This window comes from Chrysochloris asiatica, unplaced genomic scaffold (genome assembly GCF_000296735.1).
Source record: "Chrysochloris asiatica unplaced genomic scaffold, ChrAsi1.0 scaffold00033, whole genome shotgun sequence".
NCBI lineage: Eukaryota > Metazoa > Chordata > Mammalia > Afrosoricida > Chrysochloridae > Chrysochloris > Chrysochloris asiatica.
Window position 1 is genome coordinate 15,797,987 of NW_006408551.1, and position 10,599 is coordinate 15,808,585.

At 42.7% G+C, this 10,599-nt stretch overlaps 1 pseudogene; it reads left to right on the plus strand.

Annotated features, from left to right (window-relative positions):
- The first annotated feature begins 723 nt into the window (after nt 1-723).
- On the plus strand, nt 724-6,812 carry LOC102816310 (annotated as a pseudogene).
- The last annotated feature ends 3,787 nt before the right edge of the window (nt 6,813-10,599 follow it).

The following is a 10,599-nucleotide window of genomic DNA, read 5'->3' on the forward strand; positions in this document are numbered from 1 at the left end:
ATAACAACAACAAAAATCTTACTTTGATGACAGGTATACAAGTCAGATATAGCTGGAGTTTGCTTGGGCACGGTGAGAATAAGATGTGGAGGACCTGCATTAGCATCCCTTTTAGACTTTGCTAGGGGTCCCTAAGTCACTTCTAGAGAATGACTCCTGGGAGCCACTTTGAAGACCAGTGAAGCCTATGATTTTTCTGAACCTTTAGTATTCTAATCTCCAGTGATTTAGTATCTGCCCAAGGATACAAGTGACTGTTCCATGGTCAATGGGCATATGAGGAGATTGGTGTTAACACGTCCTTTTGGAAAACAGGAAATTACCTTAATGTCTTTTGTTGTTTTTTTAATTCTCAGAGCTTAATGTTGGCCGAAGTGTCCCTTATTTACAATCATGTGTGACCATGACTTAGAAACATGGTCAACATTGTATGATTAACATGGTTGAGCACAACAGAACAGTGTTCATGTGCCAGGCACTGTACCTGATACTCTGTGTGGCAATTCATTTATCCCTGACAATACCCCAAAGGAAGCCCCATTTGACAGATAAGAATACTGTAGGTGGTTCAGTAGTAGAGTTCTTATTGTTCTCGTGGGAGAGCCGAGCTCGAATCTTAGCCAATGCACCTCAATCACAACTCCCACCTGTCTGTCTGTAGAGGTTTGTTTGTTACTCTGATGCTCAACAGTTGTCAGTGGAGCTTTCACACTAGGATGGGCTATGACAAAAGACCTCTTTGAAGTCTCCACTAAGCACAGTGGGAAAGAGGTGAGCTGCACAACAGAATCCAAGTTCACATAGAAACTCCCAACAGCTCCTGTTGAATTTAAGTGGCATCTCTCCCATTTTGGCTCCATGTTCCTTTCTCTCCACAGAGCTACATAGCTCAGTCATGACGCCCTGAGTGAGAAAACAAAGTCTTCAGACAGTGGCTGAGATAAGAAAAGAAAAGCAAAGCTGAGACCCAGGCAACATGGTGTGTATGTTGATATCACTGAGTTATGAACTATTTCCTTTTAATCCAGTTTCAAAAGATGACTTCCTCCATATGCAATTAATTCCACATATAACTGCAAGGAACTGCATATTTTAAAACAGTTGTGTCATCAGTATGAATGTTTAAACAATCTCTGTGGTCTCTTTCCCACAAACTGATTTAACATGTATATAAAGAGGTTTTTGGAATGAGCACTTTACATTTGCTTCTCAAACTTCAGTGTCTGTTTTCAGTAAATAGTGAAGATGAAACTTCCCTCATTCAAGCCCAGAGCACTAGCCAATTGCAACTGAGGAAAGCAGTTCTTGGGCTTCTCATGAATAAAATTCTCTAATTGGGAAGAAACCTAGTGTTTCTCAGGCCATGACAACAGCGCTGCAGCAGACATGGGCTAGAACATTAGTTGAACTGGTCACAGAGTGGTTGTGGTGCAGTGAATTACTTGAAATGTCCCTTCTACTCATAGTCTTTGTAACTCCTACCAAATGATTGGATGGAACCATGAAAATGAGGTGCTTGTGGCCCACCAACAGGATTGAATAGCTTGCTAATAATGTAAATGACATACATGGCACACACCTTAGGGGATTGGGACCATGAACATTAGGTGTAAGGAACTCTAACAAGGGGAATGATCAGTTTTACCACGTTGCTAGGTTTAAAAGATCGAATTCAATAGCATGTAGGGGGACCTGACTACCATCAAGAAGAAGAGCTGGGAGTAGAATAGTGTCCTTTGGACCATGCATCCCTAGACTGGGAACCTCCTAGATGTACAAGACAGAGAGGCATGATAAGAAGCCACGATTGAGAAACTGAGCAGAGGCAGCCGAAACAGGAGACCAGCAGGTAATAGCGTGGTGGAATTCCTGGCCAATGAAGTCAGGAAGCTGAGTGATTTTGGCAGGAGACTTGCTGGTGGGGTACAGTGCCTCCAAGCTCTTATTGACAGAACTAAAGAGTTCATCTGAGTAGGGCAGTGGCCAGGCTTAGGGTCCAAAGAGGCCTCCTATGAGTATGACTGAGAAGATACTTTCCTGGTTGAAGAACTGCATCCAGAGTCATTTGGAATACTGTATTGTAACCTGTTGTTACTTCCCTAGTAACCCCCTAATTATGAGTATTGTCTGTGAGTTCTGTGTGGCCACTGCAGCAAATCATCAAACTTAACTGAAAAGTAGAGAGTGCTGGGTAAGAGACAGTTGGTATTGAACTAGATAAAAAAGGTTGGAAGATGGAATCTGTGTTGGACTGTTGATATTGATTTCTCCACTTCTTTTGAAGTTAGAGGAGGTGATATTCAAGCCACATTCCCTTGTTATAGTTGATGGGATTTGCTCCTGACTGCCATTGTTCTAGGCTTAGGGAAACATGGGAACTTTGTAAGAGAAAAAAGGAAGGAATATGAAAAGTGAAACTTCGGATTCTTGCTTGGTCACTTTGGTTGTTTTTATCTATAATGACTGAAAGGAAAAGATGTTATGCCAGAGCAGCAAATAGGGACATGGGGGGTGGGGTAGGGAGAAATGAGAAAAACCATATCTGGAGTGACTTGAGGCAAAAGCTACACTAGTTAAACAAGATTATTGATTGGGGTTCCACCCAGCTAGAAGTCAAGGCCATTTGCATATGAATGGGAAGATAGTCAAGGGGTAGATAAAATGTAACTGGACTTCTGGAAAACAATATGGCGCTTCCTCAGAAAGTTGAAAATAGAAATACCATTCGATCCAGCAATTCCTCTACTTGGTATTTACCCACAAGAAAAATGAGTCACAACACTGGAAGATATATGCACACCAATGTTCATAGCTGCACTATTTACAATAACAAAAAGATGGAGACAGCCAAAGTGCCCATCGACTGAAGAATGGATAAACAAACTGTAGTACATACATACAATGGAGTATTATGCTACCTTGAAAAAATAACAAGGAAGCTGCATGCCACTTCCTAACATGGATGAAACTTAAGTACATTATGTTGAGTGAAATTAGTCAGTCACAAAAGGAAAAATACTGCATAGGACCACTACTGTAAAAGACTGAGAAAAAGAACCCATACTAATCCACTAAAGTGGATTCTTAGCTGGTTGCTAGGATGTAGGGGTAGGGATAGGGGTGGGAGGGGAAGGTGGAGCACAGGGTAGGAAATAGACACAGGATAATTTGGGTATTGGGGAGGGGGGCAATATACAAGTAGGAAGAGGGGAATTGAAGAACAAAGCAGATGAGAGAACAATTAGACAGGTATGAATGGGCTAAATGGGACAGAGGTAAAAAATGATGTAGGCACCGCTTTAGAACAACAAGGCTCTGGAATACAGAGACTGAGACATGGTTGGAATGGGGAAAAGGGAGGAATAATGTTAAGATGCTTGGCTGTCTTTTGAGCCTTGTTTTCCCGTGCATTATATTATAAAAACAGACACGAGTGGGAGAGAAAGGAATAGCCAGAAATATCACCATAGAAAGCTTGTAAGCCTGCCTTCTGCCTATAACTGATTGGAATACCTAAAATGGGGCTACAATGTGTCCAGTGAAGGAGGTTTCTTGAGGAGCCTCTGCATTACATGGGAGTATAGGTGGCATTCTGAACCACATCCAGACCTTCAGAGACGGGAAATCTTCCACTTAAAAGGACAAGCAGACCAGCCAGGAGCAGCTAGAAAACCAGAAGATACTTCTTGAAAGAAAGACCTACAGGAAAAATACAAAACAATAAGGGCAGTTTGACTGTTACCACAAGAATGAGCAAGTTGCTTGCCCAGGAGACATCAAGGCAGGTGGTTGGGTCCTCTCGGTGTAAATCCTCTTCCAAGGCTAAGACGCAATGGAAACACACTCTCGGATTGGCGACCATGCACGTCACCCATAAGGGGAAGTGACCAAAGAACATCAATGAAGTGACCAGCTAACCCCTACATCGTCCAGCAGACTACTGTGAACCTGGGTGGAGACCTGGTTGGCCAGCAGAGAGGCAGGACCTGGGGACTCATGGGCTCAGAGTCAATGACACAACCACAGAGGACTAGAGTGGAGAGTGAAGTGGCCAGCTGATAAGAAGAGGGCGGACAGATGCAAGAACACCCACACTTGCAGATGATACCCACTTGACCTGGCTTCAATGATTGGATGAACAGAACAGAATGGAGAAGAAAGAAGAGGAAAAAGGCATCATCTGATACAATTTGATAAACCTGACCTACACCCATAAATGCAGTAGCACAAAAGAGGAAACAAATCCCTGCTGCAAGAATTATTCCCACCCTCACCACACAAAGAATGGACAAGGATGGGCAACTTGGACATTGGTTACCCAAAATGGGGGGAGGGATACAAAGATAAGAAGTGACTGGCTTACAAGCTTTCCAGAGGGAACCTAGATCCAAAGGGCGTGGAGGAAGGTAGAGTCACCAGTGAATAGTATCCAGCCTGTCCAGGAAGGGCTCATGAAATGAAATACAGATGGGTCTCTTGTGATGCAATAGTGAAGAATTGTTATCAGGACTGATTGTGAGGATTGGAAATGTAAAGGTGGACATTTTATAGCAAGGAGGGGAGTGATTAACTTTACAGTCTAGGAGCAGAGGGCCCTGGGACCATCAATGGGGAAGAGCGGAGAGAGGGACCCTACCCAGAGAAGCAGTGATGCCTGACATGGAGGCAGAGAAGATGACGTGAAGTGATGGAGTGGCTGGGGACTTGAGATCCAGAAAGGAAAAGGGGCTATGTGCTGAGGAACGTGTGTGTGTGTGTGTGGGGGGGGGGGGGCAGGTTTGCAGGGTATACCCTTCGGTTGGGTGATGATGCATGGACGGGATGGTAACCATGGCAATGAAATGATGTATGATAGAATGAATGTAAAACTAATGTTCTCCCATGTAAACTATCACATAATTCACAATAAAACACTTATTAAAAAAAATGTAACTGGACTACTTTTTAAAGACTGTATGTTTAGTTGAATGTACTTTAGATACTTATATCTGTATGGATACTAACCGCCACTTATCTGTCAGGTTTTCGTGATATCAGTTTGTGTTTTCTTGTGATGCTGGAAGCTATACCACTGGTGTTTCCAATACCAGCAGGGTTACCCATGGTGGATAAGTTTAAGTGAAACTTTCAAACTAAGACAGACAAAGAAGGAAGACTTGATGGTTTACTTCTGAAAAGTATTCCGGAAATGATAAACTGAAGCACAGTTTATCATTTATTGCCAAAAAGAATGTATCAAGTTCTATCCTGAATTACAACACTGTCAGTAATAGAATAATATCCACATACCTACAAGAAAGACCTGTTAGAGCCAGAATGCACTTGACTATATGAAAAAGCACATCCCCAGGGCCAAAAATTCCGATGCTGGCATCTGGAAAGTTTCTGTCGCTGCCAGCCCTGCCATTTATTTTGCGGCTTCTTCGGGAGGCTGGCCATCCAGCACCCTGCCACCCAGGTTCTGATTGGAATGGGCTCCATCATAAACCTGCACAAACTAAAGCAGGTGTCCAGCGATGAGAGCATCGGGACCCTGGCAGAGAACCTGCTCAAGGCACTACGGGAACACCCTGATGTGAAAAAGAAGATAGACGCAGCCCACAGGGAGACCCGGGCCGAAGAGAAGCGCATGGCCATGGCAACGAGGCAGAAGGCTCTGAGCACCCTGGACATGACGGTGAAGATACCTCTTCTCTCCTCGTCCCTGTGTTCTTGTCCACACTGTTGAGGAGACAACCGAGAAGGGCCAGGTGGTGACCAAGACGGCGCTGTTGAAACAGATGGAAGTGCTGATCGAAGAGCAGGGCCTCATGTGCTGCATCTTCAGGGAGGGCTACAAGTTCCAGCCCACCAAGGTCCTGGGCATCTATACCTTCACTAAGCGGGTTGCCTTGAAGGAGCTAGAGAATAAACCCTGAAACACCAGGGCTACAGGACCGTTTCTCACTTCAACATTGTGCGCTATGATCGTCACCTGGCTGCCATCAGGTTGGCACACGGCCGGGAAGAGTGGGAAAGTGCCAACACTAAGTGCAATGGTTTCCTTTCAGTCTGGGGGCTCCACGTCCCTGAATCAGCTTTCGCCACTTGTTTGGCAAGACGGAACACTTAGCTCCAGGAATGTACGACCCAACGAGAACCCACGTACTAGCTCAACATTCATGACATCAAACTGCCATGGAGCAGTTCTTCAGAGCAGACACTGGCGGGATTGGCCGGAAGAGCAATATCCACCTGATCCCGTACATCATTCACACTGAGCCTTACGTCCTGAACACAACTTGAGCAACTTCCCGAGAGGAGAAGAACCTCCAAAGCTTTCTGGAGCAGCCCAAGGAGAAGTGGGTGGAGAGTGCCTTTGAAGTGGATTGGCCCCACTCTTTCTCAGTCCTGGCCCTCCACATCCTGCCCCCTGAGAAGTGGAAAGCCACACGTGTGGAAATCCTGCAGAGGCTGCTGGTGACCTCTCAGTCTCGGGCAGTGGCTCCAGTGGGAGCCAACAGGTTGACAGGTAAGGCAGAGAAGGACTACTGTGCTTCTCTTTCTTCCCTTTTGTTCTGGGCCTTAGTCGATCTCATTTACATGTTTAAGAAGGTGCCTACCAGTAACACAGAGGGAGCCTGGTCCTGCTGAATACATCCGCCACAATGACATGCGCATCTCTGAAGCTGCCAACAGAGCTCTGGAAACCTTCCAGGAGGAGTTCAAGCCAGTGGAGACCTTCTCAGAGTTCCTGGATGCGGCTGGCCTTTTATCTAAAATCAACGATCCAGAGAGCTTCCTGAAAGGACCTATTGAACTCAATCCCCTGACTCTCCACGTGGAAACTGCAGTTGATGAAGTTTGATGCGAGCTTGCCTTGCATCTCTCTGTGTTCTTCTCTTCTTGCGCATTCATTTTTTCCTCCTGAGGGATGCTGCATCACGGCCTCCCGCCCATTTTTTCTTGGAGCGGCTTGGGGATTTAGGCTTCCTGTTTTATCTTGTGTGTGTGGTGAGCTAGCTATGAGGTTGCCTGTAATCCAAGCCATCAAAGGCCCTGCACATGCCTAGGAGTCATGAGTTGTCTTGGCAACTGAATACTTGAGTGTGCACATCTTGAGAAATAAACAAATGACTTAATACACACTGAACATAAAAAATAAAAAAAGACCAGTTAATACAACTATTACTCAAATTTACACACAAACCATTAATGCCAAAGATTAATAAATTGATGGTTTATGCCAATTTATGTAATCTGAAATTGTTCAAGTATGCAATCAAGATGCATTGATAGCTAATGATGTTTGAATGTGTAAGTTGGAACCAAAGAAGCATCAGTAGTTAGAAATATGTCCTTGGTGATAGAAATGACACATAATATCAGATATCACATGATAGAATTTTCAAAGACCAACAACTTATTCATTGCAAATACCCATTTTTAAGAACATAAATGGTGACTACACACGTGGACTTCACCAGATAAAATAAATTGGAATCAAATTGACTCCATCTGTGGAAAGAGATGATGGAGAAGCTCAATATCATAAGTCAGAATAAGGCAAGGGGTAGACAGTGGAATAGACCATAATTGCTTATATGCAAGCTAAATCTGAAGAAAATTAAAACAAGTCCACAATGGACCAAAGAACAAATCTAAGTACATCTCACCTGAATTTAGAGACCATCACAAAAATAGATTTGTCACATTGAACACAAATGACCAAGGACCAGACAAGTTATGGGATGATATGAAGGAAATTATACATGAAGAAAGCAAAAGATCATTACAAAGACAGAAAAGAAAGAAAAGAACAAAATGGATGTCAGAAAGACTCTGAAAATTATTCTTGAACATAAGAGTAGTAAAGTGAATGGAAAAACATGATGCCGTAACAGAGCTAGACAGGAGATTTCAACAGGTGGCTCAAGAATACAAAGCAAAGTATTATTATGAAGATCTGGAGTTAGAAAACCAAAAGGGAAGAACATGTTCAGCATTTCTCAAACTGAAAGAGTTGAAGAAAAGAAATTCAAGTTTCAGTTTGTAATACTGAAGGATTCTGTGGGAAAAGAGTTGAACAATGCAAGTAGATTCAAAAGAAGGTTGAAGGAATATATAATGTCACTGTACCAAAAATAATGACTTGATGCCAGACATTTCAGTAGATTGAATATGATCAAGAACCAATGACACTAATCTCTAGGTGAACAACTAATCTCTAGGAATTGATAAAACATCTACTGGGATATTTGAACAAATTGATGCAATGCTGAAAGTGTTAACTTGTCTATGCCAAAAAATTTGGAAGATAGTTACCTGGCCAAGCAACTAGAAGGCATCAATATTTGTATACAATCCAAAGAAAGGAGACCCAGAAGAATGAGGAAATTATTCAATAATATCATTAATATCACATACTAGGAAAATCTTGCTGAAGATATTTAAAAAATGGTTGTAGGAGTACATCAACAGGGAACCGCCAGAGAGATTCAAGCTGGATTCAGAAGAGGACATAGAATGAGGGATATCGTTGGTGATGTTAGATGGCTCTTGATTGGAGGCAGAGAATATAAGAAAGATGTTTACCTATATTTTAAAGATTATGCAAAGGTATTTGACTGTGTGGATCACAGCAAATTATGAGTAACATTGTGGAAAAAAAAAGGGAATTCCAGAACACTTGATTGTATTTATGCTGAAACTGTACATAGACTTTGGACATGTTATCAGGAGGAACCAGAACCTGGGGAAAGGACATTATGCTTAGTACCGTAGCGGATCAGAAAATAAGAGCAAGACCCTCAATAAGAAGGGTGTTACACAGTGACAACAAAAATGGGCTTAAACATAGCAATGAATGTGAGGATGGCAAAGGTTCAGGCAGTATTTTGTTCTGTTCTACACAGGTCACATATGGAGCCTAACAACATTGTGACATCTAACAACATTGATGGCACTGTAGGATAAGCAGTGGATTGCTAACCTCATGGTTGGCAGTTCAAACCGACCAGCTGCTCCTTGGAAATCTTATAAAGTGTCTCTATGAGTCAGGACCCTAGAAAGGGACGACTCTGGGAGGGACAGTTGGTATCAGTTGGTAAAAGTTCGAAGGATAGAGGCATAGGAATCATCCTTGGACTGCTGATCTTGATTCTCCTTTCCCATTGTAACGTTAAAGCAGGTCAGATGCAACCTCCATGCCAACCTTACAGTTCAAACCAACTTTGCAGTCCAGTGCACTAACCCACAGCACCTCACCAGGAATCCTGAAATAATAGTTGTTGTTGTTAAGTGTCATCAACTCGGCTTCGACCCAAAGCGACAATGTATAGAGTTTCTGAGGAGCAGCTGATGAGCTTGAACCACTGACTTAGCAGTTCAAACACCTTTGCAGTCTGGCACATTAACCCACAGAGCCACTCCTGGAAATAATAATTGTTGTTGATGTTCTTAAGTGCCGTCGAGTCATTTCCAACCCATAGCAAACCTGTATAGGGTTTCCAAGGACAAACTGGTGAGCTTGAACCACCCACCTTGCAGGAAATAATAGTTGTTGTTGTTAAGTGCCATCGAGTTGGTTCTGACCCATAGCGACCCTGTACAGGGTTTCCAAGGAGCAACTGATGAGCTTGAACCACTGACCTTGAGGTTCAGACTGACTTTGCAGCCCAGTACATTAACCCACAGCGTCACACCAGGACTCCAGAAAAAAACAGTAGTACCCTCTTTATTTTTCAAAAGTGTTCTGGTTTAAGGTTCATAGTTGATATGACCATAAATTGATCATATTTTATATGGTTGCCCTACAAATTATATGGAAAATTGTCATAGTTCAGTGGTAGAATTCTCATCCTCCATGTGGCAGAGGCCCACATTTGACTCCAGGACAATATACTTGCACTTTGCATGTTGCTATGATGCTGAATAGGTTTCAGCAAAGATTCCCAGTTATGATGGACTATTAAGGAAGACCTGGTGGTCCACTTTGAAAATCAGCTAGTGAAAACCCTAGGCATCACCACAGAGTAATCTGCAACCAATTATGGTAATGGTACAAGACAGGGCAGAATTTGTTTCTGTTATATACAAGGTTTCCATAAATTAGGGTCAACTCTAGGATAGCTTCTCACAACCACTAATAGCAGCACCCAGAGCACTGGTGTGGTGCTGTAGGAAAAATACACTATACTGCTAGGTTAGTGTGAACTGCAAAGTTGGTAGTTCAAATTTACCAGCCTCTCCTCGGAAACCTTATACAAGGTCATTATAAGTTGGAAGTGACTCTATGGTACTTAACAACAGTATGGAACAACACTATGGGATTTTGGTTCTAAAGACCCATTTCATCAATTATGAAAATAACTTAAAATTCACTAAAACACAATTATATTTTTGACATCATAATTTATTGAAATATTAAGGTAGGATTTTTCTCCAAACATATTTTTTTTCTTCTTTCTTTTCTCATTTTAAGTAGGAACTCTTTTGTGCTTCACCATCTCAGGATTTCTCTGGCATGGAAGGCAGATGACCCGGAAGCCTGTGGTTCTTCCTGTCTTCCATAAGAGCTCAGATCCCTGTGGCACAAATGTTCACAAGTTAAGTGCTCAG